This window comes from Ambystoma mexicanum, unplaced genomic scaffold, assembly GCF_040938575.1.
Source record: "Ambystoma mexicanum isolate Mex_15411 unplaced genomic scaffold, UKY_AmexF1_1 Mex_scaf118, whole genome shotgun sequence".
In the NCBI taxonomy this organism is placed as follows: Eukaryota; Metazoa; Chordata; class Amphibia; order Caudata; family Ambystomatidae; genus Ambystoma; species Ambystoma mexicanum.
This window is the reverse complement of record NW_027182345.1, coordinates 288,100-314,041: the sequence shown is the minus strand read 5'-3', so window position 1 is coordinate 314,041 and position 25,942 is coordinate 288,100. Positions and strand designations below refer to the sequence as shown.

The following is a 25,942-nucleotide window of genomic DNA, read 5'->3' as shown; positions in this document are numbered from 1 at the left end:
TTGGTTTCCACCACAGTTTTATAACATTCATATGAGCTTCCAATGGACTATTTCAAACTGAAAATATCACCAGTAGAACTTGGGTGAATGTAAAACACAGCTTGTATATGTATATCAGGTGCAAAGGATGTCCTTTATCTGCCTTGGTAAAATACAGTGAGGTTTCCATTGCAAGAATTCATACATTTCGTATCACATGTAGATCTTGGAACATGGAAAAAAAATCTTTTGTCAAATGCACAAATTCTGCAAAATGTAACTGCTTCTCTACTGCAGTTTGTTGATGTTGTGCTAAGAGCATAGTTAAACCCAATTGTTCATTGTTTTGTATATGAAATGATGATATATCCTATTGTTTCTTACAGTGCATTGTGTTGAAAAACATTTTAACAGGATCTATTGAAGAGGGTATATGGTTATGAAACAGGGACTTCTTGAACTACACCCCTACGCTCTACCACTGACATAAACTAAACCCTTCAATGTTGAAAACTGCCCTTTTTTAAAAAGGTGATAGAGTGGGTGACTTTATCGAACTTGTAGAACTAATGATATCAGTGCACTTCTGGTCATCTGTACAAATTAATACATTTCATTAAGGGCATATTATTGGTTTCCACCACAGTTTTATAACATTCATATGAGCTTCCAATGGACTATTTTAAACTGGTCATATCACCAGTAGAACTTGGGTGAATGTAAAACACAGCTTGTATCATATTAAGAAATCCTAAACAGCTTAATGGTGTTTACCCTATGTTTCAGGTGATGATCAGGAGTATTTCAAATGTAGAAATGTGTTGCTCATTATATAAAATGCTAAGATTGTAAATGTTTACTTCAATTTATTTAATTAAAAAAATATTTCTACAGGTAAAACAGTTGGACAAGGGGGCACCCAGATTTGAACTAGGGACTTTTTGATCTGCAGTGAAATGCTCTAACCCTGAGCTATACACCCATTTTTGAAATGTTCACCTTTATTTATTCAGTAATATGTACAAAGTGGAAGCAACATGCAATCACCATCAAAGCAATGCATTTTCAGCCACCAAACCTTCCTTATAAGTATATGGGGTGCGAAGGATGTCCTTTATCTGCCTTGGTAAAATACAGTGAGGTTTCCATTGCAAGAATTCCTACATTTCGTATCACATGTAGATCTTGGAACATGGAAAAAAAATCTTTTGTCAAATGCACAAATTCTGCAAAATGTAACTGCTTCTCTACTGCAGTTTGTTGATTTTGTGCTAAGAGCACAGTTAAACCCAATTGTTCATTGTTTTGTATATGAAATGATGATATATCCTATTGTTTCTTACAGTGCATTGGGTTGAAAAATATTTTAACACGATCTATTGAAGAGGGTATATGGTTATGAAACAGGAACTTCTTGAAAAGCACTCCCACGCTCTACCACTGACATAAACCCTTGAATGCTGAAAACTGCCCTTTTTTAAAAAGGTGATAGAGTTGGTGACTGTATGGAACTTGTAGAACTAATAACATCAGTGCACTTCTGGTCAGCTGTACAAATTAATACATTTCATTAAGGGCATATTATTGGTTTCCACCACAGTTTTATAACATTCATATGAGCTTCCAATGGACTATTTCAAACTAATCATATCACCAGTAGAACTTGGGTGAATGTAAAACACAGCTTGTATCATACGAAGAAATCCTAAACAGCTTAACGGTGTTTACCCTATGTTTCAGGTGATGATCAGGAGTATTTCAAATGTAGAAATGTGTTGCTCATTACATAACATGCTAAGATTGTAAATGTTTACTTCAATGTATTTAATTAAAAAAATATTTCTACAGGTAAAACAGTTGGACAAGGGGGCACCCAGATTTGAACTAGGGACCTTTTGATCTGCAGTGAAATGCTCTACCCCTGAGCTATACCCCCATTTCTGAAATGTTCACCTTTATTTATTCAGTAATATGTACAAAGTGGAAGCAACATGCAATCACCATCAAAGCAATGCATTTTCAGCCACCAAACCCTCCTTATAAGTATAAGGGGTACAAAAGATGTCCTTTATCTGCCTTGGTAAAATACAGTGAGGTTTCCATTGCAAGAATTCATACATTTTGTATCACATGTAGATCTTGGAACATGGAAAAAAAACTTTTGTCAAATGCACAAATTCTGCAAAATGTAACTGCTTCTCTACTGCAGTTTGGTGATTTTGTGCTAAGAGCATAGTTAAACCCAATTGTTCATTGTTTTGTATATGAAATGATGATATATCTTATTGGTTCTTACAGTGCATTGGGTTGAAAAACATTTTAACAGGATCTATTGAAGAGGGTATATGGTTATGAAACAGGGACTTCTTGAACTACACTCCTACGCTCTACCACTGACATAAACCCTTCAATGTTGAAAACTGCCCTTTTTTAAAAAGGTGATAGAGTGGGTGACTCAATGGAAATTGTAGAACTAATGACATCAGTGCACTTCTGGTCAGCTGTACAAATTAATACATTTCATTAAGGGCATATTACTGGTTTCCCCCACAGTTTTATAACATTCATATGAGCTTCCAATGGACTAATTCAAACTGATAATATCACCAATAGAGCTTGGGTGAATGTAATACACAGCTTGTATCATACGAAGAAGTCCGAAACAGCTTAATGGTGTTTACCATGTGTTTCAGGAGATGATCAGGAGTATTTCAAATGTAGAAATGTGTTGCTCATTACATAATTGCTGATATTGTAAATGTTTTCTTCAATTTATTTAATTAAAAATATATTTCTACAATTAAAACAGATGGACAAGGGGGCACCCAGATTTGAACTAGGGACCTCTTGATCTGCAGTCAAATGCTCTACCAATGAGCTATACCCCCAGTTTTGAAATGTTCACCTTTATTTATTCAGTAATATGTACAAAGTGCAAGCAACATGCAATCACCATCAAAGCAATGCATTTTCAGCCACCAAACCCTCCTTATAAGTATATGGGGTGCAAAGGATGTCCTTTATCTGCCCTGGTAAAATACAGTGAGGTTTCCATTGCAAGAAGTCATACATTTCGTATCACATGCAGATCTGGGAACATGGAAAAAAATCTTTTGTCAAATGCACAAATTCTGCAAAATGTAACTGCTTCTCTACTGCAGTTTGTTGATTTTGTGCTGAGAGCATAGTTAAACCGAATTGTTCATTGTTTTGTATATGAAATGATGATATTTCCTATTGCTTCTTACAGTGCATTGGGTTGAAAAACATTTTAACAGGATCTATTGAAGAGGGTATATGGTTATGAAACAGGGACTTCTTGAACTACACTCCCACGCTCTACCACTGACATAAACCCTTGAATGCTGAAAACTGCCCTTTTTTAAAAAGGTGATAGAGTGGGTGACTTTATGGAACTTGTAGAACTAATGACATCAGTGCACTTCTGGTCAGCTGTACAAATTAATACATTTCATTAAGGGCATATTATTGGTTTCCACCACAGTTTTATATCACCAATAGGGATTGGTTTGTTGATTTTGTTTAGTTTGTTGATTTTGTGCTAAGAGCATAGTTAAACCCAATTGTTCATTGTTTTTTATATGAAATGATGATATATCCTATTGTTTCTTACAGTGCATTGGGTTGAAAAATATTTTAACAGGATCTATTGAAGAGGGTATATGGTTATGAAACAGGGACTTCTTGAACTGCACTCCTACCCTCTACCACTGACATAAACCCTTGAATGCTGAAAACTGTTCTTTTTTAAAAAGGTGATAGAGTGGTTGACTGGATGGAACTTGTAGATCTAATGACATCAGTGCACTTCTGGTCAGCTGTACAAATTAATACATTTCATTAAGGGCATATTATTGGTTTCCACCACAGTTTTCTAACATTCATATGCGCTTCCAATGGACTATTTCAAACTGACAATATCACCAGTAGAACTTGGGTGAATGTAATACACAGCTTGTATCTTATGAGGAAATCCTAAACAGCTTAATGGTGTTTACCCTATGTTTCAGGAGATGATCAGGAGTATTTCGAAATGTAGAAATGTATTGCTCATTACATAAAATGCTAAGATTGTAAATGTTTTCTTCAATTTATTTAATTAAAAAAATATTTCAACAGGTAAAACAGTTGGACAAGCGGGCACACAGATTTGAACTAGGGACCTCTTGATCTGCAGTTAAATGCTCGACCATCGAGCTATACCCGCAGTTCTAAAATGTTCACCTTTATTAATTCAGTAATATGTACAAAGTGGAAGCAACATGCAATCACCATCAAAGCAATGCATTTCCAGCCACCAAACCCTCCTTATAAATATAAGGGGTACAAAAAATGTCCTTTATCTGCCTTTGTAAAATACAGTGAGGTTTCCAGTGCAAGAATTCATACATTTCGTATCACATGTAGATCTTGGTCCAGGAAAAAAAAACTTTTGTCAAATGCACAAATTCTGCAAAACGTAACTGCTTTTCTACTGCAGTTTGTTGATTTTGTGCCAAGAGCATAGTTAAACCCAATTGTTCATTGTTTTTATATGAAATGATGATATATCCTATTGTTTCTTACAGTTCATTGGGTTGAAAAACATTTTAACAGGATCTATTGAAGAGGGTATATAGTTATGAAAGAGGGACTTCTTGAACTGCACTCCAACGCTCTACCACTGAGTTATACCCTTGAATGCTGAAGACAGCCCTTTTTTAAAAAGGTGATAGAGTGGGTGACTGTATGGAACTTGTAGAACTAATGACATCAGTGCACTTCTGGTCAGCTGTACAAATTAATACATTTCATTAAGGGCATATTACTGGTTTCCACCACAGTTTTATAACATTCATATGCGCTTCCAATGGACTATTTCAAACTGATAATATCACCAGTAGAACTTGGGTGAATGTAATACACAGCTTGTATCATACGAAGAATTCCGAATCAGCTTAATGGTGTTTACCCTATGTTTCCAGAGATGATCAGGAGTATTTCAAATGAAGAAATGTGTTGCTCATTACATAAAATGCTAAGATTGTAAATGTTTTCTTCAATTTATTTAATTAAAAAAATATTTCTACAGGTAAAACAGTTGGACAAGGGGGCACCCAGATTTTAACTTGGGACCTCTTGATCTGCAATCAAATGCTCGACCACTGAGCTATACCCCATATTCTGAAATGTGTACCTTTATTTATTCAGTAATATGTACAAAGTGGAAGCAACATGCAATCACCATCAAAGCAATGCATTTTCAGCCACCAAACCCTCCTTATAAGTATAAGGGGTACAAAAGATGTCCTTTATCTGCCTTTGTAAAATACAGTGAGATTTCCAGTGCAAGAATTCATACATTTCGCATCACATGTAGATCTTGGAACATGGAAAAAAAACTTTTGTCAAATGCACAAATTCTGCAAAACGAAACTGCTTCTCTACTGCAGTTTGTTGATTTTGTGCTAAGAGCATAGTTAAACCCAATTATTCATTGTTTTTTATATGAAATGATGATATATCCTATTGTTTCTTACAGTGCATTGGGTTGAAAAACATTTTAACAGGATCTATTGAAGAGGGTATATGGTTATGAAACAGGGACTTCTTGAACTGCACTCCTACCCTCTACCACTGACATAAACCATTGAATGCTGAAAACTGCTCTTTTTTAAAAAAAGGTGATAGAGTGGGTGACTGTATGGAACTTGTAGAACTAATGACATCAGTGCACTTCTGGTCAGCTGTACAAATTAATTCATTTCATTAAGGGCATATTATTGGTTTCCACCACAGTTTTATAACATTCATATGCGCTTCCAATGGACTATTTCAAGCTGATAATATCACCAGTAGAACTTGGGTGAATGTAATACACAGCTTGTATCATACGAAGAAATCCGAAACAGCTTAATGGTGTTTACCCTATGTTTCCGGAGATGATCAGGAGTATTTCAAATGTAGAAATGTGTTGCTCATTACATAAAATGCTAAGATTGTAAATGTTTTCTTCAATTTATTTAATTAATTAAAAAAATATTTCTACAGGTAAAACAGTTGGAGAAGGGGGCACCCAGAATTGAACTAGGGACCTTTTGATCTACAGTCAAATGCTCTACCACTGAGCTATACCTGTACTTCTAAAATGTTCACCTTTATTAATTCAGTAATATGTACAAAGTGCAAGCAACATGCAATCACCATCAACGCAATGCATTTTCAGCCACCAAACCCTCCTTATAAGTATATGGGGTGCGAAGGATGTCCTTTATCTGCCTTGGTAAAATACAGTGAGGTTTCCATTGCAAGAATTCATACATTTCGTATCACATGTAGATCTTGGAACATGGAAAAATAACTTTTGTCAAATGCACAAATTCTGCAAAACGTAACTGCTTCTCTACTGCAGTTTGTTGATTTTGTGCTAAGAGCATAGTTAAACCCAATTGTTCATTGTTTTTTATACAAAATGATATATCCTATTGTTTCTTACAGTGCATTGGGTTGAAAAACATTTTAACAGGATCTATTGAAGAGGGTATATGGTTATGAAACAGGGACTTCTTGAACTACACTCCCACGCTCTACCACTGACATAAACCCTTGAATGCTGAAAACTGCCCTTTTTTAAAAAGGTGATAGAGTGGGTGACTTTATGGAACTTGTAGAACTAATGACATCAGTGCACTTCTGGTCAGCTGTACAAATTAATAAATTTCATTAAGGGCATATTATTGGTTTCCACCACAGTTTTATATCACCAATAGGGATTGGTTTGTTGATTTTGTTTAGTTTGTTGATTTTGTGCTAAGAGCATAGTTAAACCCAATTGTTCATTGTTTTTTATATGAAATGATGATATATCCTATTGTTTCTTACAGTGCATTGGGTTGAAAAATATTTTAACAGGATCTATTGAAGAGGGTATATGGTTATGAAACAGGGACTTCTTGAACTGCACTCCTACCCTCTACCACTGACATAAACCCTTGAATGCTGAAAACTGCTCTTTTTTAAAAAGGTGATAGAGTGGGTGACTGTATGGAACTTGTAGAACTAATGACATCAGTGCACTTCTGGTCAGCTGTACAAATTAATACATTTCATTAAGCGCATATTATTGGTTTCCACCACAGTTTTATAACATTCATATGAGCTTCCAATGGACTATTTCAAACTGATAATATCACCAGTAGAACTTGGGTAATGTAATACACAGCGTGTATCATACTAAGAATTCCGAAACAGCTTAATGGTGTTTACCCTATGTTTCCGGGGACGATCAGGAGTATTTCAAATGTAGAAATGTGTTGCTCATTACATAAAATGCTAAGATTGTAAATGTTTTCTTCAATTTATTTAATTAAAAAAATATTTCTACAGGTAAAACCGTTGGACAAGAGGGCACCCAGATTTGAACTAGTGATCTCTTGATCTGCAGTCAAATTCTCTACCACTGAGCTATACCCCCAGTTCTGAAATGTTCACCTTTATTTATTCAGTAATATGTACAAAGTGGAAGCAACATGCAATCACCATCAAAGCAATGCATTTTCAGCCACCAAACCCTCCTTATAAGTATAAGGGGTACAAAAGATGTCCTTTATCTGCCTTCTTAAAATACAGTGAGTTTTCCAGTGCAAGAATTCATACATTTCGTATCACATGTAGATCTTGGAACATGGAAAAAAAAACTTTTGTCAAATGCACAAATTCTGCAAAACGTAACTGCTTCTCTACTGCAGTTTGTTGATTTTGTGCTAAGAGCATAGTTAAACCCAATTGTTCATTGTTTTTTACACGAAATGATGATACATCCTATTGTGTCTTACAGTGCATTGGGTTGAAAAACATTTTAACAGGATCTATTGAAGAGGGTATATGGTTATGAAACAGGGACTTCTTCAACTGCACTCCTACACTCTACCACTGACATAAACCCTTGAATGCTGAAAACTGCCCTTTTTAAAAAAAAGTGATAGAGTGGGTGACTGTATGGAACCTGTAGAACTAATGACATCAGTGCACTTCTGGGCAGCTGTACAAATTAATACATTTCATTAAGGGCATATTATTGGTTTCTACCACAGTTTTATAACATTCATATGAGCTTCCAATGGACTATTTCAAACTGATAATATCACCAGTAGAACTTGGGTGAATGTAATACACAGCTTGTATCATACGAAGAAATCCAAAATAGCTTAATGGTGTTTACACTATGTTTCAGGAGATGATCAGGAGTATTTCAAATGTAGAAATGTGTTGCTCATTACATACAATGCTAAGATTGTAAATGTTTTCTTCAATTTATGTAAAACAATATTTCTACAGGTACAACAGTTGGACCAGGGGGCACCCAGATTTGAATTAGGGACCTCTTGATCTGCAGTCAAATGCTCTACCACTGAGCTATACCCCCAATTCGATAATGTTCACCTTTATTTATTCAGTAATATGTACAAAGTGGAAGCAACATGCAATCACCATCAAAGCAATGCATTTTCAGCCACCAAACCCTCCTTATAAGTATAAGGGGTGCGAAGGATGTCCTTTATCTGCCTTGGTAAAATACAGTGAGGTTTCCATTTCAAGAATTCATACATTTCGTATCACATGTAGATCTTGGAAGATGGAAAAAAAACTTTTGTCAAATGCACAAATTCTGCAAAACGTAACTGCTTCTCTACTGCAGTTTGTTGATTTTGTGCTAAGAGCATAGTTAAACCCAATTGTTCATTGTTTTTCATATGAAATGATGATATATCCTATTGTTTCTTACAGTGCATTGGGTTGAAAAACATTTTAACAGGATCTATTGAAGAGGGTAGATGGTTATGAAACAGGGACTTCTTGAACTGCATTCCTACGCTCTACCACTGACATAAACCCTTGAATGCTGAAAACTGCCCTTTTTTGAAAAGGTGATAGAGTGGGTGACTGTATGGAACTTGTAGAACTAATGACATCAGTACACTTCTGGTCAGCTGGACAAATTAATACATTTCATTAAGGGCATATTATTGGTTTCCACCACAGTTTTATAACGTTCATATGAGCTTCCAATGGACTATTTCAAACTGATCATATCACCAGTAGAACTTGGGTGAATGTAAAACACAGCTTGTATCATACGAAGAAATCCAAAATAGCTTAATGGTGTTTACCCTATGTTTCAGGAGATGATCAGGAGTATTTAAATTTGTAGAAATGTGTTGCTCATTACATAATATGCTAAGATTGTAAATGTTTTCTTCAATTTATTTAATTAAAAAAATATTTCTACAGGTAAAACAGTTGGACAAGGGGGCACCCAGATTTGAACTAGGGACCTATTAATCTGCAGTCAAATGCTCTACCACTGAACTATACCCCCAGTTCTGAAATGTTCTCCTTCATTAATTCAGTAATATGTACAAAGTGGAAGCAACATGCAATCACCATCAAAGCAATGCATTTTCAGCCACCAAACCCTCCTTACAACTATAAGGGATACACAAGATGTCCTTTATCTGCCTTGGTAAAATACAGTGAGGTTTCCATTGCAAGAATTCATACATTTCGTATCACATGTAGATCTTGGAACATGGAAAAAAAACGTTTGTCAAATGCACAAATTCTGCAAAACGTAACTGCTTCTCTACTGCAGTTTGTTGATTTTGTGCTAAGAGCATAGTTAAACCCAATTGTTCATTGTTTTTTATATGAAATGATGATATATCCTATTGTGTCTTACTGTGCATTGGGTTGAAAAATATTTTAACAGGATCTATTGAAGAGGGTATATGGTTATGAAACAGGGACTTCTTGAACTGCACTCCTACCCTCTACCACTAACATAAACCCTTGAATGCTGAAAACTGCTCTTTTTTAAAAAGGTGATACAGTGGGTGACCGAATGGAACTTGTAGAACTAATGACATCAGTGCACTTCTGGTCAGCTGTACAAATTAATACATTTCATTAAGGGCATATTATTGGTTTCTGCCACAGTTTTATAACATTCATATGAGCTTCCAATGGACTATTTCAAACTGATAATATCACCAGTAGAAATTGGGTGAATGTAATACACAGCTTGTATCATACAAAGAAATCCGAAACAGCTTAATGGTGTTTACACTATGTTTCAGGAGATGTTCAGGAGTATTTCAAATGTAGAAATATGTTGCTCATTACATAAAATGCTACGATTGTAAATGTTTTCTTCAATTTATTTAAAAAGATATTTCTACAGGTACAACATTTGGACCAGGGGGACACCCAGATTTGAACTAGGAACCTCTTGAACTGCAGTCAAATGCTCTACCACTGAGCTATACCCCCAGTTCTAAAATGTTCACCTTTATTAATTCAGTAGTATGTACAAAGTGCAAGCAACATGCAATCACCATCAAAGCAAAGCATTTTCAGCCACCAAACCCTCCTTATAGGTATATGGGGTGCGAAGGATGTCCTTTATCTGCCTTGGTAAAATACAGTGAGGTTTCCATTGCAAGAATTCATACATTGCGTATCACATGTAGATCTTGGAACATGGAAAAAAACTTTTGTCAAATGCACAAATTCTGCAAAACGTAACTGCTTCTCTACTGCAGTTTGTTGATTTTGTGCTAAGAGCATAGTTAAACCCAATTGTTCATTGTTTTTTATATGAAATGATTATATATCCTATTGTTTCTTACAGTGCATTGGGTTGAAAAACATTTTAACAGGATCTATTGAAGAGGATATATGGTTATGAATCAGGGACTTCTTGAACTGCATTTCTACGCTCTACCACTGAGTTAAACCCTTGAATGCTGAAAACTGCCCTTTTTTAAAAAGGTGACAGAGTGGGTGACTGTATGGAACTTGTAGAACTAATGACATCAGTGCACTTCTGGTCAGCTGGACAAATTAATACATTTCATTAAGGGCATATTATTGGTTTCCACCACAGTCTTATAACGTTCATATGAGCTTCCAATGGACTATTTCAAACTGATAATATCACCAGTAGAACTTGGGTGAATGTAATACACAGCTTGTATCATACGAAGAAATCCGAAACAGCTTAATGGTGTTTACACTATGTTTCAGGAGATGATCAGGAGTATTTCAAATGTAGAAATGTGTTGCTCATTACATAAAATGCTAAGATTGTAAATGTTTTTTCAATTTATTTAAAACAATATTTCTACAGGTACAATAGTTGGACCAGTGGGCACCCAGATTTGAATTAGGGACCTCTTGATCTGCAGTCAAATGCTCTACCACTGAGCTATACCCCCAATTCGATGATGTTCACCTTTATTTATTCAGTAATATGTACAAAGCGGAAGCAACATGCAATCACCATCAAAGCAATGCATTTTCAGCCACCAAACCCTCCTTATAAGTATAAGGGGTGCGAAGGATGTCCTTTATCTGCCTTGGTAAAATACAGTGAGTTTTCCATTTCAAGAATTCATACATTTCGTATCACATGTAGATCTTGGAACATGGAAAAAAAACTTTTGTCAAATTCACAAATTCTGCAAAACGTAACTGCTTCTCTACTGCAGTTTGTTGATTTTGTGCTAAGAGCATAGTTAAACCCAATTGTTCATTGTTTTTTATATGAAATGATGATATATCCTATTGTTTCTTACAGTGCATTGGGTTGAAAAACATTTTAACAGGATCTATTGAAGAGGGTAGATGGTTATGAAACAGGGACTTCTTGAGCTGCATTCCTACGCTCTACCACTGAGTTAAACCCTTGAATGCTGAAAACTGCCCTTTTTTAAAAAGGTGATAGAGTGGGTGACTGTATGGAACTTGTAGAACTAATGACATCAGTACACTTCTGGTCAGCTGGACAAATTAATACATTTCATTAAGGGCATATTATTGGTTTCCACCACAGTTTTATAACGTTCATATGAGCTTCCAATGGACTATTTCAAACTGATAATATCACCAGTAGAACTTGGGTGAATGTAAAACACAGCTTGTATCATATGAAGAAATCCTAAACAGCTTAATGGTGTTTACCCTATGTTTCAGGAGATGATCAGGAGTATTTCATATGTAGAAATGTGTTGCTCATTACATAAAATGCTAAGATTGTAAATGTTTTGTTCAATTTATTTAAAAAAATATTTCTACAGGTACAACAGTTGGACAAGGGGACACCCAAATTTGAACTAGGGACCTATTGATCTGCAGTCAAATGCTCTACCACTGAACTATACCCCCAGTTCTGAAACACTCTCCTTTATTAATTCAGTAATATGTACAAAGTGGAAGCAACATGCAATCACCATCAAAGCAATGCATTTTCAGCCACCAAACCTTCCTTATACCTATAAGGGTTACACAAGATGTCCTTTATCTGCCTTGGTAAAATACAGTGAGGTTTCCATTGCAAGAATTCATACATTTCGTATCACATGTAGATCTTGGAACATGGAAAAAAAACGTTTGTCAAATGCACAAATTCTGCAAAACGTAACTGCTTCTCTACTGCAGTTTGTTGATTTTGTGCTAAGAGCATAGTTAAACCCAATTGTTCATTGTTTTTTATATGAAATGATTATATATTATATTGTTTCTTACAGTGCATTGGGTTGAAAAACATTTTAACAGGATCTATTGAAGAGGATATATGGTTATGAATCAGGGACTTCTTGAACTGCATTTCTACGCTCTACCACTGAGTTAAACCCTTGAATGCTGAAAACTGCCCTTTTTTAAAAAGGTGACAGAGTGGGTGACTGTATGGAACTTGTAGAACTAATGACATCAGTGCACTTCTGGTCAGCTGGACAAATTAATACATTTCATTAAGGGCATATTATTGGTTTCCACCACAGTCTTATAACGTTCATATGAGCTTCCAATGGACTATTTCAAACTGATAATATCACCAGTAGAACTTGGGTGAATGTAATACACAGCTTGTATCATACGAAGAAATCCGAAACAGCTTAATGGTGTTTACACTATGTTTCAGGAGGTGATCAGGAGTATTTCAAATGTAGAAATGTGTTGCTCATTACATAAAATGCTAAGATTGTAAATGTTTTCTTCAATTTATTTAAAACAATATTTCTACAGGTACAACAGTTGGACCAGGGGGCACCCAGATTTGAATTAGGAACCTCTTGATGTGTAGTCAAATGCTCTACCACTGAGCTATACCCCCAATTCGATGATGTTCACCTTTATTTATTCAGTAATATGTACAAAGCGGAAGCAACATGCAATCACCATCAAAGCAATGCATTTTTAGCCACCAAACCCTCCTTATACCTATAAGGGTTACACAAGATGTCCTTTATCTGCCTTGGTAAAATACAGTGAGGTTTCCATTGCAAGAATTCATACATTTCGTATCACATGTAGATCTTGGAACATGGAAAAAAAAAGTTTGTCAAATGCACAAATTCTGCAAAACGTAACTGCTTCTCTACTGCAGTTTGTTGATTTTGTGCTAAGAGCATAGTTAAACCCAATTGTTCATTGTTTTTATATGAAATGATGATACATCCTATTGTTTCTTACAGTGCATTGGGTTGAAAAATATTTTAACAGGATCTATTGAAGAGGGTATATGGTTATGAAACAGGGATTTCTTGAACTGCACTCCTACCCTCTACCACGGACATAAACCATTGAATGCTGAAAACTGCTCTTTTTTAAAAAGGTGATAGAGTGGGTGACTGTATGGAACGTGTAGAACTAATGACATCAGTGCACTTCTGGTCAGCTGTACAAATTAATACATTTCATTAAGGGCATATTATTGGTTTCCACCACAGTTTTATAACATTCATATGCCCTTCCAATGGACTATTTCAAACTGATAATATCACCAGTAGAACTTGGGTGAATGTAATACACAGCTTGTATCATATGAAGAATTCCGAAACAGCTTAATTGTGTTTAACCTATGTTTCCGGAGATGATCAGGAGTATTTCAAATGTAGAAATGTGTTGCTCATTACATAAAATGCTAAGATTGTAAATGTTTTCTTCAATTTATTTAAAAACATATTTCTACAGGTAAAACAGTTGGACAAGGGGGCACCCAGATTTGAACTAGGGACCTCTTGATCTGCAAACAAATGCTCTACCACTGAGCTATATCCTACATTCTGAAATGTTTACCTTTATTTATTCAGTAATATGTACAAAGTGGAAGCAACATGCAATCACCATCAAAGCAATGTATTTTCAGCCACCAAACCCTCCTTATAAGTATAAGGGGTACAAAAGATGTCCTTCATCTGCCTTCGTAAAATACAGTGAGCTTTCCAGTGCAAGAATTCATACATTTCGTATCACATGTAGATCTTGGAACATGGAAAAAAAAACTTTGTCAAATGCACAAATTCTGCAAAACGTAACTGCTTCTCTACTGCAGTTTGTTGATTTTGTACTAAGAGCATAGTTAAACCCAATTGTTCATTGTTTTGTATATGAAATGATGATATATCTTATTGTTTCTTACACTGCATTGGGTTGAAAAACATTTTAACAGGATCTATTGAAGAGGGTATATGGTTATGAAACAGGGACTTCTTGAACTGCACTCTGACCCTCTACCACTGACATAAACCCTTGAATGCTGAAAACTGCCCTTTTTTAAAAAAGTGATAGAGTGGGTGGCTGTATGGAACTTGTAGAACTAATGACATCAGTGCACTTCTGGTCAGCTGTATAAATTAATATATTTCATTAAGGGCATATTATTGGTTTCTGCCACAGTTTTATAACATTCATATGAGCTTCCAATGGACTATTTCAAACTGATAATATCACCAGTAGAAATTGGGTGAATGTAATACACAGCTTGTATCATTACGAAGAAATCCGAAACAGCTTAATGGTGTTTACACTATGTTTCAGGAGATGATCAGGAGTATTTCAAATGTAGAAATGTGTTGCTCATTACATAAAATGCTATGATTGTAAATGTTTTCTTCAATTTATTTAAAAAAATATTTCTACAGGTACAACACTTAGACCAGGGGGCACCCAGATTTGAACTAGGGACCTCTTGAACTGCAGTCAAATACTCTACCACTGAGCTATACCCCCAGTTCTAAAATATTCACCTTTATTAATTCAGTAATATGTACAAAGTGCAAGCAACATGCAATCACCATCAAAGCAAAGCATTTTCAGCCACCAAACCCTCCTTATAGGTATATGGGGTGCGAAGGATGTCCTTTATCTGCCTTGGTAAAATACAGTGAGGTTTCCATTGCAAGAATTCATACATTTCGTATCACATGTAGATCTTGGAACATGGAAAAAAAACTTTTGTCAAATGCACAAATTCTGCAACACGTAACTAACTGCTTCTCTACTGCAGTTTGTTGATTTTGTGCTAAGAGCATAGTTAAACCCAATTGTTCATTGTTTTTTATATGAAATGATTATATATCCTATTGTTTCTTACAGTGCATTGGGTTGAAAAACATTAACAGGATCTATTGAAGAGGATATATGGTTATGAATCAGGGACTTCTTGAACTGCATTTCTACACTCTACCACTGAGTTAAACCCTTGAATGCTGAAAACTGCCCTTTTTTAAAAAGGTGATAGAGTGGGTGACTGTATGGAACTTGTAGAACTAATGAGATCAGTGCACTTCTGGTCAGCTGGACAAATTAATACATTTCATTAAGGGCATATTATTGGTTTCCACCACAGTTTTATAACGTTCATATGAGCTTCCATTGGACTATTTCAAACTGATAATATCACCAGTAGAACTTGGGTGAATGTAATACACAGCTTGTATCATATGAAGAATTCCGAAACAGCTTAATTGTGTTTAACCTATGTTTCCGGAGATGATCAGGAGTATTTCAAATGTAGAAATGTGTTGCTCATTACATAAAATGCTAAGATTGTAAATGTTTTCTTCAATTTATTTAATTAAAAACATATTTCTACAGGTAAAACAGTTGGACAAGGGGGCACCCAGATTTGAACTAGGGACCTCTTGATCTGCAATCAAATGCTCTACCACTGAGCTATTTCCTACATTCGGAAATGTTTACCTTTATTTATTCAGTAATATGTACAAAGTGGAAGCAACATGCAATCACCATCAAAGCAATGTATTTTCAGCCACCAAACCCTCCTTATAAGTATAAGGGGTACAAAAGATGTCCTTTATCTGCCTCCGTAAAATACAGTGAGGTTTCCAGTGCAAGAATTCATACATTTCGTATCACATGTAGATATTGGAACATGGAAAAAAAACTTTTGTCAAATACACAAATTCTGCAAAACTTAACTGTTTCTCTACTGCAGTTTTTTGATTTTGTGCTAAGAGCATAGTTAAACCCAATTGTTCATTGTTTTGTATATGAAATGATGATATATCTTATTGTTTCTTACCGTGCATTGGGTTGAAAAACATTTTAACAGGATCTATTGAAGAGGGTATATGGTTATGAAACAGGGACTTCTTGAACTGCACTCCTACCCTCTACCACTGACATAAACCCTTGAATGCTGAAAACTGCCCTTTTTTAAAAAAGTGATAGAGTGGGTGACTATATGGAACTTGTGGAACTAATGACATCAGTGCACTTCTGGTCAGCTGTACAAATTAATACATTTCATTAAGGGCATATTATTGGTTTCCACCACAGTTTTATAACATTCATATGAGCTTCCAATGGACGATTTCAAACTGATAATATCACCAGTAGAACTTGGGTGAATGTAACACACAGCTTGTATCATACGAAGAAATCCGAAACAGCTTAATGGTTTTTACCCTATGTTTCAGGAGATGATCAGGAGTATTTCAAATGTAGAAATGTGTTGCTCATTACATAAAATGCTAAGATTGTAAATGTTTTATTCATTTTATTTAAAAAAAATATTTCTACAGGTACAACAGTTGGACCAGTGGGCACCCAGATTTCAACTAAGGACCTCTTGATCTGCAGTCAAATGCTCTACCACTGAGCTATACCCGCAGTCGTAAAATGTTCACCTTTATTAATTCAGTAATATGTACAAAGTGCAAGCAACATGCAATCACCATCAAAGCAATGCATTTTCAGCCACCAAACCCTCCTTATGAGTATATGGGGTGCGAAGGATGTCCTTTATCTGCCTTGGTAAAATACAGTGAGGTTTCCAGTGCAAGAATTCATACATTTCGTATCACATGTAGATCTTGGAACATGGAAAAAAAAACTTTTGTCAAATGCACAAATTCTGCAAAATGTAACTGCTTCTCTACTGCAGTTTGTTGATTTGGTGCTAAGAGCATAGTTAAACCCAATTGTTCATTGTTTTGTATATGAAATGATGATATATCTTATTGTTTCTTACAGTGCATTGGGTTGAAAAACATTTTAACAGGATCTATTGAAGAGGGTATATGGTTATGAAACAGGGACTTCTTGAACTGCACTCCTATCTCTCCCACTCACATAAACCCTTGAATGCTGAAAACTGCCCTTTTTTAAACAAGTGATAGAGTGGGTGACTGTATGGAACTTGTAGAACTAATGACATCAGTGCACTTCTGGTCAGCTGTACAAATTAATACATTTCATTAAGGGCATATTATTGGTTTCCACCACAGTTCTATAACATTCATATGAGCTTCCAATGGACTATTACAAACTGATCATATCACCAGTAGAACTTGGGTGAATGTAAAACACAGCTTGTATCATATGAAGAAATCCTAAACAGCTTAATGGTGTTTTCCCTATGTTTCAGGTGATGATCAGGAGTATTTCAAATGTAGAAATGTGTTGCTCATTACATAAAATGCTAAGATTGTAAATGTTTACTTCAATTTATTTAATTAAAAAAATATTTCTACAGGTAAAACAGTTGAAGAAGGGGGCACCCAGATTTGAACTAGGGACCTCTTGATCTGCAGTCAAATGCTCTACCCCTGAGCTATACCCCCATTTCTGAAATATTCACCTTTATTTATTCAGTAATATGTACAAAGTGGAAGCAACATGCAATCACCATCAAAGCAATGCATTTTCAGCCACCAAACCCTCCTTATAAGTATAAGGGATACAAAAGATGTCCTTTATCTGCCTTGGTAAAATACAGTGAGGTTTCCATTGCAAGAATTCATACATTTCGTTTCACATGTAGATCTTGGAACATGGAAAAAAAAACTTTTGTCAAATGCACAAATTCTGCAAAATGTAACTGCTTCTCTACTGCAGTTTGTCGATTTTGTGCTAAGAGCATAGTTAAACCCAATACTTCATTGTTTTGTATAAGAAATGATGATATATCCTATTGTTTCTTACAGTGCATTGGGTTGAAAAATATTTTAACAGGATCTATTGAAGAGGGTACATGGTTATGAAACAGGGACTTCTTGAACTACACTCCTACGTTCTACCACTGACATAAACCCTTCAATGTTGAAAACTGCCCTTTTTTAAAAAGGTGATAGAGTGGGTGACTGTATGGAACTTGTAGAACTAATGACATCAGTGCACTTCTGGTCAGCTGTACAAATTAATACATTTCATTAAGGGCATATTATTGGTTTCCACCACAGTTTTATAACATTCATATGAGTGTCGGATGGTTTCTCCCTGGGTCGGCTGGGCCTTCCGCGGACCTCTGGGCTGGGAGGCCCCAACTCCTCCCGCGTATCCCAAAAATTAGTATGAGACACACACAAGAAGCAAGGTGGTTCTGCTGTTTATTGAATAACGGCAAGGATGGGTCTAGGATTGTACGCGTCCGTCCAGACTCTCGAAATTTGTGGGGCTCGCAGGCCCCTTTTTGCCTCAGTATGACGCGCTACTTGCGTCACCTGGGAAAGTTAGCAAAAACCCATCGCCACTCTGGATTGGTTCCTCGAGTGGTAGGGTTAGTATAGCATACGTAAAGAGAACGCTGTTAGTGGTTAAGGGTCAGTCAGGTGGTATACTTGGGTTGTCCCTTCTATTAGATACTTGAACATTTTTACACAAAGACCCCTAATGATTGGCTAATGTTAGTGGCATCAGTGATGAGTGCCCCATGTTCCGATTGGTCGACTCGTGAGCCCCCCAGCCTGGGACCATCGTTGTTCCCAGCTCGCGGTGTACCTGTCATTTGCAACAATATGTAACTATGTGTTCGTGCAGACAATGCGTGGATTTGCTCATATGCCTGAGAGCAGACCATTCCCTTCGCTGTAGGTGTTCATTGGGTCATTTCATTGTTGGAGCCTGTGTCTCAAACGTGGGACCCAGGCGACTTCTCCCTCCTGGGTCTGGCACCCTGTCAGGTTTGGCTTGGTCACGTGAGGAGAGACCGTGGTTGAGGCAGAATTCTGCACATTTAAGGTTGTATTTTCCACTGTGTGTCTGGCTTAGTTTGCAGGTGTGACCTTGGCGTCGGCTGGTGGCATGCGAGTTGCAACATCGCTACCTTGGCTGTCAGTTCACGCTGGGCGCGTTCTTCAGGGTCAGCAATTGAACTCTTGCTCATCCAATGTTCGTGGAGGCTCTTGCTTGTGGCCTACTTGGGCCTGGTGCATAGGTGGGGATGTTTAATGCACGGCACTTTAAGTTGTGGTATCACATTGCTTCATATGCGGGATCATGTCTACGTTGTATTTTCATCACAATGTAAGGGTTAGGAGAAGCGTCAGCAAGCATTTAGATGAGTGTTGTGTGCGTCTTGCGTTTCTGCATTTCGAAAAAACCTATGTGAAAAATAATAAAGATGCGCGTCAGTGGGTGTGTCCGTCACCTACGTTATAGCACTGAGTATCTTCTTAGTGTGGATTGGAGTGGGGGTGTCCAGTGTACATGATTGGACGGGTGTTCTGACAGTTGGCTAGGTCATCATGGCATCTCTAACGATATGTTTATTTACTGTTGAAGGGTTTAGTCGAGTTCATCCATGCCGCAGGTGTCGGCTTGAGCAGGGCAGGCTGGTGGGCAGGCTGATGGGCACATCCGTATGTTCCTGTACCAGGTATTTGGTTGTCTGGTAGATAGGCTAATTCATCTCGTGGTGGGTGTCTGGGTCGCGATCCTCTAGGCCAGGGGCGCAAGGAGATTCGGGGGTGTCTTTTCTCCCACTTCATGAGCTTCCAATGGACTATTTCAAACTGATAATATCACCAGTAGAACTTGGGTGATATGATATGATATGATATGGCATTTGTAACGCGCCTATACACAAGTGTTTCAAGGCGCGACGAGGCAGGGAGGGGGGCACAAGGGGAAGACAGACAACGATCCTACTAGGCCAGGTGTCATTCAGACCGCGCAAGTGCAGGGGTAGGGGGAAGGGAAAAAGTGCAAGGGGAAGGGGGAGGGGGGGAGTGCAGTACAAATAAGTAGAATAGAAATAAAATAATAAATAAATAGGGCCAGCTGGTGGCAAGTGCAAGGTAAGTGCAGACAAGTGCTGGGGGGGCTGTAGGGATACAGAGACAGTCCCGCAGTGCAGGGGTTGCCAGGGAGGCAGTGCAAGTGAAGAGTGACTGGGCCCAGGACCGAGGTTGGTGAGAGTGGCCCAGTTGCAGAATCAGTGCAGTTTGGTGAAGAATTTAGCAGGGGAGAGGGAGAGAGAAAGCAGAAGTGAAGAGGAAGGTTTTGAGGTGCTTCTGGAACCGGAGATGGTTCTCCTCAAGTTTCAGGGAGGCAGGAAGGCTGTTCCAGAGGGAAGCCCCTGCCGCGGAGAGAGATCTACCCCCAGCTCGTTGCTTCGAGAAGCGGCTGACCCTGAGGGAGTTGGAGACGGATGAGCGTAGGGGTCGGGAAGGAAGATATTTTGGAAGAGAGAGTTGAAGGTATTTAGGCCCCAGGCCCCAGAAGGCCTTGTGGACAATGCAGAGGGTTTTGAACTTAATCCTCGCAGCCACTGGGAGCCAGTGTAGAGATTTCAGTCCTGGAGAGATACGGTCCCTGGGCTTGAGGCCAAGGACAAATCTCACAGTTCTGTTCTGGATGAGTTGCAGAGGACGGAGAGTGGAGGCAGGCAGATTAAGATAGAGGCTGTTACAGTAGTCCAGCTTCGAGAGAACCAGGGCTCGGGAGACAGTGAGCTTCTGGGGGAAGAAGAGGAAGGGAAGAATACCTCTGAGGAGGTGCAGCTGGTAATGTGACTTCTTAGAGATGTCAGATATATGAGGAGAGAAGGAGAGTGTGGAGTCGAAGATGACCCTGAGGTTTTTTGCCTTGCAGGTAGGAGCAGGAAGAGGGCCAAGAGAGGCCGGCCAGAGAGCTGCAGGGAAGGAGGGAGTGGGTGTGCCGATGAGTAGGATCTCAGTCTTACTAGCATTAAGGCAGAGGTCATTGGCAGCACACCATTCCTGGATAGCAGACAGACAGTCAGAGATGAGGGAGGGAGAGGAGGAGGACGAGGGTAGTCTGAAAATGAGTTGGGTATTGTCCGCATAGCACTGAAAGCTGGGGCAGAGGGTGGCGTTGCGGTGGGCAAGGAGTGCCAGATACTGGTTGAACAGCCAGGGAGAGAGATTAGATCCCTGCGGAACGCCACAGGTGGAGAAGAAGATGTCAGAGAGGAAGGACCCAAGTTGGACCTGGGAGGGTCGATTGGAAAGGAAAGAGGTCAGCCACGCCAGAGCCTGACCAGTGATACCCAGGTTATCACGGAGACGGTTGAGCAGGATGGCATGGTTGACAGTGTCAAAGGCAGAAGAGAGATCGAGCAGAATGAGAACACACGGAGTGTTGGAGTCGAGGTTCAAGAGCAGGTCCTCACGGATGTTCCGGAGAGCAGTTTCTGTGCTTCTGGCCGCTCTGAAGCCAGATTGATGGTCATGGAGACTATCAACAGCTTCAGCATGGAGGTTAAGCTGGGAGATGGCCAGTTTCTCCAGGAGCTTGCCCAGGAAGGGAGTGATGGAGATTGGGCGATAATTAGCCGGACAGGAGGGGTCGGCAGAGGGTTTCTTAAGGAGAGGGTGCACAAGGGAGTGCTTGAGGGGGGATGGGAAGACTCCAGAGGCGAAGGAGTGGTTTCAAAAGTCAGCCAGGGCAGGAGCCAGGGAGTCGATGTGGTCCTTGATAGTTTTGGAGCAACAGGGGTGAATCTGTTTAGACGAGACTTTCATAGATTGGACTTGTCTGGAAACCTCGTCAGCAGAAAAAAAGGGAAAGGCAGAGAAGGAGGGAGGAGGGGTGGCTGCAGAAGGGCCAGAGGAAGAGCAGGGAAGAGAGGGGGGGAGGTGATAGGAGGAGAGTGAGGACAGGATGTCCTGAGTTTTAGAGATGAAGTGGGAGGCCAGTGCAGTGCAGAGGGCCTGGGAGGGGACAGGAGAGGTAGAGACTGCAGCAGGGTTGGCAAGCTCCTTGCAGATTTTAAAGAGTTCAGCCGAGTTGTTAGATGCCGCAGAGATGCGGGCTTGGATAAGGGCTCTCTTCTTGGTGAGAACAGAGAGACGGTATTGCCTTTGGAGCAGGCGGCAGGCCAGTTTGTCAGAGGATGAACATGAAGCACGCCATTTCCTCTCTGCCACTCTGCACTTGCGTTTTAGGGTGACGTGATCCGAATCATACCAGGAGTTACATTTGGCTTTGGGCTTCAGGCGGATTTTCATGACAGGGGCAAGGATATCAAGAGTATCAGATATAGCAGAGTGGAGCAAGGAGAGGGCTGTGTCAGGGTGGGAGTCAGCCAAAGGGGGAGGGGGGGCGAGAAGGTGGCAGCGAAAGCCGCAACTGACACGCGCTTCATGGGTCGGATGACCGAGAAGGTGGGTGGCAATGATGAGGGTGGCTTTGCCTGTGGGGTAGGGAGGGTGAGGTGGGAGGATAGGAGAAAGTGATCACTCCAGGAGAGAGGAGTGGAGAGAGGGACAGAGAGGGGAAGGTCAGAAGAGATCAGAGCATCAGGAGTGTACCCTGCAGAATGAGTAGGCCCAGACGGGAGAATAGAGAGTGAGAGAGAGTCGCAGAGGTCACGAAAGAGTCCAGTGGGGGGACAGGAGGCATCTAGGTGGATGTTAAAGTCACCAAGAAAGAGGAGTTGAGTGGTAGAGGACTGGAGTGAGGAGGAGAGGTCAGCCCACTCAGAGAGGAAAGAGGAAATTTGACCAGGTGGCCGATAGATAGTAGCCACGGTAAGGGAATGGCTAGGAGAGAGAGAGAGTCGGCAGACAAGACATTCAAAAGAGGAGTAGGTCTGCATAGGAGTGACAGTGGCAGGAATCCACTCAGGGAAGATAAGGGCAACACCCCACCCTGCACGGTTGGGCCTGGACACAGAGAGGATCTTGTAACCTTCAGGTAGGAGTGTGTCAAAGCTCGTGACAGAGCTGGCTGTGAACCATGTCTCAGTGAGACCGAGGACGTCAAGGTCCAGTTCCTCAAGAAGGCGACAGATATCGGAGGAATGCTTGATGGCAGAGCGAGAGTTAAGAGTGGCAAAGTGGAGAAGGTTGCCATCCTTGAAGGACTTCCGGGGAGGGGTACAGATCAGAGGTACGCCTTGCGGAGGTGTAGAAGAAGGAGGTGAAGAGGGAGTGCGAGAGGGGGCAGGGTAGAGGCAAGGTAGCCGAATACAGGGGGGGGACAGCAGGGGAGGAAAGGAAGTTGATGAGGCGAGGGAAGCGTCTATCAAAGAGGTGAAGGTTGGCCTGAGGGCCTTGGACCAAGACGGTCCCATTAGCGTAGACATTAATGATGGCCTTAGAGGAGCGGAAGGGGGCCAAGAGGACATCCCAACGGGTGCCACCATTAATGGGAGAAGATGAAAAAGGAGAGAGCACAGAGACCATATGAAGGGTCCATAGGTCAGGTGAAGGCGCGAAAAAGAGGATGTCAGTGAGAGTTTCCTTAGAGCAGGCACTAGTGTAGGTGTCAGCGATAGGGAGGCCTGGGTTGGAGACCAGGATGTCCTTTTTAAACTTTTTCCTACCAGATTTAGTGAGGAGAGCAGGATAGTCAATAAAGAAGCAGTTAAAGAAGATAGGCGAGATAGAGAATGTAAAACACAGCTTGTATCATATGAAGAAATCCTAAACAGCTTAATGGTGTTTACCCTATGTTTCAGGTGATGATCAGGAGTATTTCAAATGTAGAAATGTGTTGCTCATTACATAAAATGCTAAGATTGTAAATGTTTACTTCAATTTATTTAATTAAAAAAATATTTCTACTGGTTAAACAGTTGGACAAGGGGGCACCCAGATTTGAAGTAGGAACCTTTTGATTTGCAGGGAAATGCTCTACCCCCGAGCTATACCCGCATTTCTGAAATATTCACCTTTATTTATTCAGTAATATGTACAAAGTGGAAGCAACATGCAATCACCATCAAAGCAATGCATTTTCAGCCACCAAACCCGCCTTATAAGTATAAGGGGTACAAAAATGTCCTTTATCTGCCTTGGTAAAATACAACGAGGTTTCCATTGCAAGAATTCATACATTTCGTATTACATGTAGATCTTGGAACATGGAAAAAAAACGTTAGTCAAATGCACAAATTCTGCAAAACGTAACTGCTTCTCTACTGCAGTTTGTTGATTTTGTGCTAAGAGTATAGTTAAACCCACTTTTTCATTGTTTTTTATATGAAATGATGATATATCCTATTGTTTCTTACAGTGCATTGGGTTGAAAAACCTTTTAACAGGATCTATTGACGAGGGTATATTGTTATGAAACAGGGACTTCTTGAACTGCATTCCTACGCTCTATCACTGAGTTAAACCCTTGAATGCTGAAAACTGCCCTTTTTTAAAAAGGTGATAGAGTGGGTGACGGTATGGAACTTGTAGAACTAATGACATCAGTGCACTTCTGGTCAGCTGTACAAATTAATACATTTCATTAAGGGCATATTATTGGTTTCCACCACAGTTTTATAACATTCATATGAGCTTCCAATGGACTATTTCAAACTGATAATATCACCAGTAGAACTTGGGTGAATGTAAAACACAGCTTGTATCATATGAAGAAATCCTAAACAGTTTCATTGTGTTTACCCTATGTTTCAGGAGATGATCAGGAGTATTTCAAATGTAGAAATGTGTTGCTCATTACATAAAATGCTAAGATTGTAAATGTTTTCTTCAATTTATTTAAAACAATATTTCTACAGGTACAACAGTTGGACCAGGGGGCACCCAGATTTGAATTAGGGACCTCTTGATATGCAGTCAAATGCTCTACCACTGAGCTATACCCCCAATTCGATGATGTTCACCTTTATTTATTCAGTAATATGTACAAAGCGGAAGCAACATGCAATCACCATCAAAGCAATGCATTTTCAGCCACCAAACCCTCCTTATAAGTATAAGGGGTGCGAAGGATGTCTTTTATCTGCCTTGGTAAAATACAGTGAGTTTTCCATTTCAAGAATTCATACATTTCGTATCACATGTAGATCTTGGAACATGGAAAAAAAACTTTTGTCAAATTCACAAATTCTGCAAAATGTAAATGCTTCTCTACTGCAGTTGGTTGATTTTGTGCTAAGAGCATAGTTAAACCCAATTGTTCATTGTTTTTTATATGAAATGATGATATATCCTATTGTTTCTTACAGTGCATTGGGTTGAAAAACATTTTAACAGGATCTATTGAAGAGGGTATATGGTTATGAAACAGGGACTTCTTGAACTGCATTCCTACGCTCTACCACTGAGTTAAACCCTTGAATGCTGAAAACTGCCCTTTTTTAAAAAGGTGATAGAGTGGGTGACTGTATGGAACTTGTAGAACTAATGACATCAGTGCACTTCTGGTCAGCTGGACAAATTAATACATTTAATTAAGGGCATATTATTGGTTTCCACCACAGTTTTATAACATTCATATGAGCTTCCAATTGGCTATTTCAAACTGATAATATCACCAGTAGAACTTGGGTGAATGTAAAACACAGCTTGTATCATATGAAGAAATCCTAAACAGTTTCATGGTGTTTACCCTATGTTTCAGGAGATGATCAGGAGTATTTCAAATGTAGAAATGTGTTTCTCATTACATA

General features: G+C 39.0%; 5 non-coding genes across 5 annotated transcripts; all 5 read right to left on the bottom strand.

The window, feature by feature from the left end:
• Positions 1 to 2,795: 2,795 nt before the first annotated feature.
• On the bottom strand, positions 2,796 to 2,867 carry TRNAC-GCA (transfer RNA cysteine (anticodon GCA)). The gene has a single exon. It is a non-coding gene; the product is annotated as a tRNA-Cys (tRNA).
• Positions 2,868 to 10,236: 7,369 nt separating this feature from the next.
• Positions 10,237 to 10,308, bottom strand: TRNAC-GCA (transfer RNA cysteine (anticodon GCA)). The gene has a single exon. It is a non-coding gene; the product is annotated as a tRNA-Cys (tRNA).
• A 2,773-nt stretch (positions 10,309 to 13,081) lies between these two features.
• Positions 13,082 to 13,153, bottom strand: TRNAC-ACA (transfer RNA cysteine (anticodon ACA)). The gene has a single exon. It is a non-coding gene; the product is annotated as a tRNA-Cys (tRNA).
• Positions 13,154 to 14,979: 1,826 nt separating this feature from the next.
• Positions 14,980 to 15,051, bottom strand: TRNAC-GCA (transfer RNA cysteine (anticodon GCA)). Its single transcript has one exon. It is a non-coding gene; the product is annotated as a tRNA-Cys (tRNA).
• Positions 15,052 to 17,837: 2,786 nt separating this feature from the next.
• On the bottom strand, positions 17,838 to 17,909 carry TRNAC-GCA (transfer RNA cysteine (anticodon GCA)). Its single transcript has one exon. It is a non-coding gene; the product is annotated as a tRNA-Cys (tRNA).
• Positions 17,910 to 25,942: the final 8,033 nt, after the last annotated feature.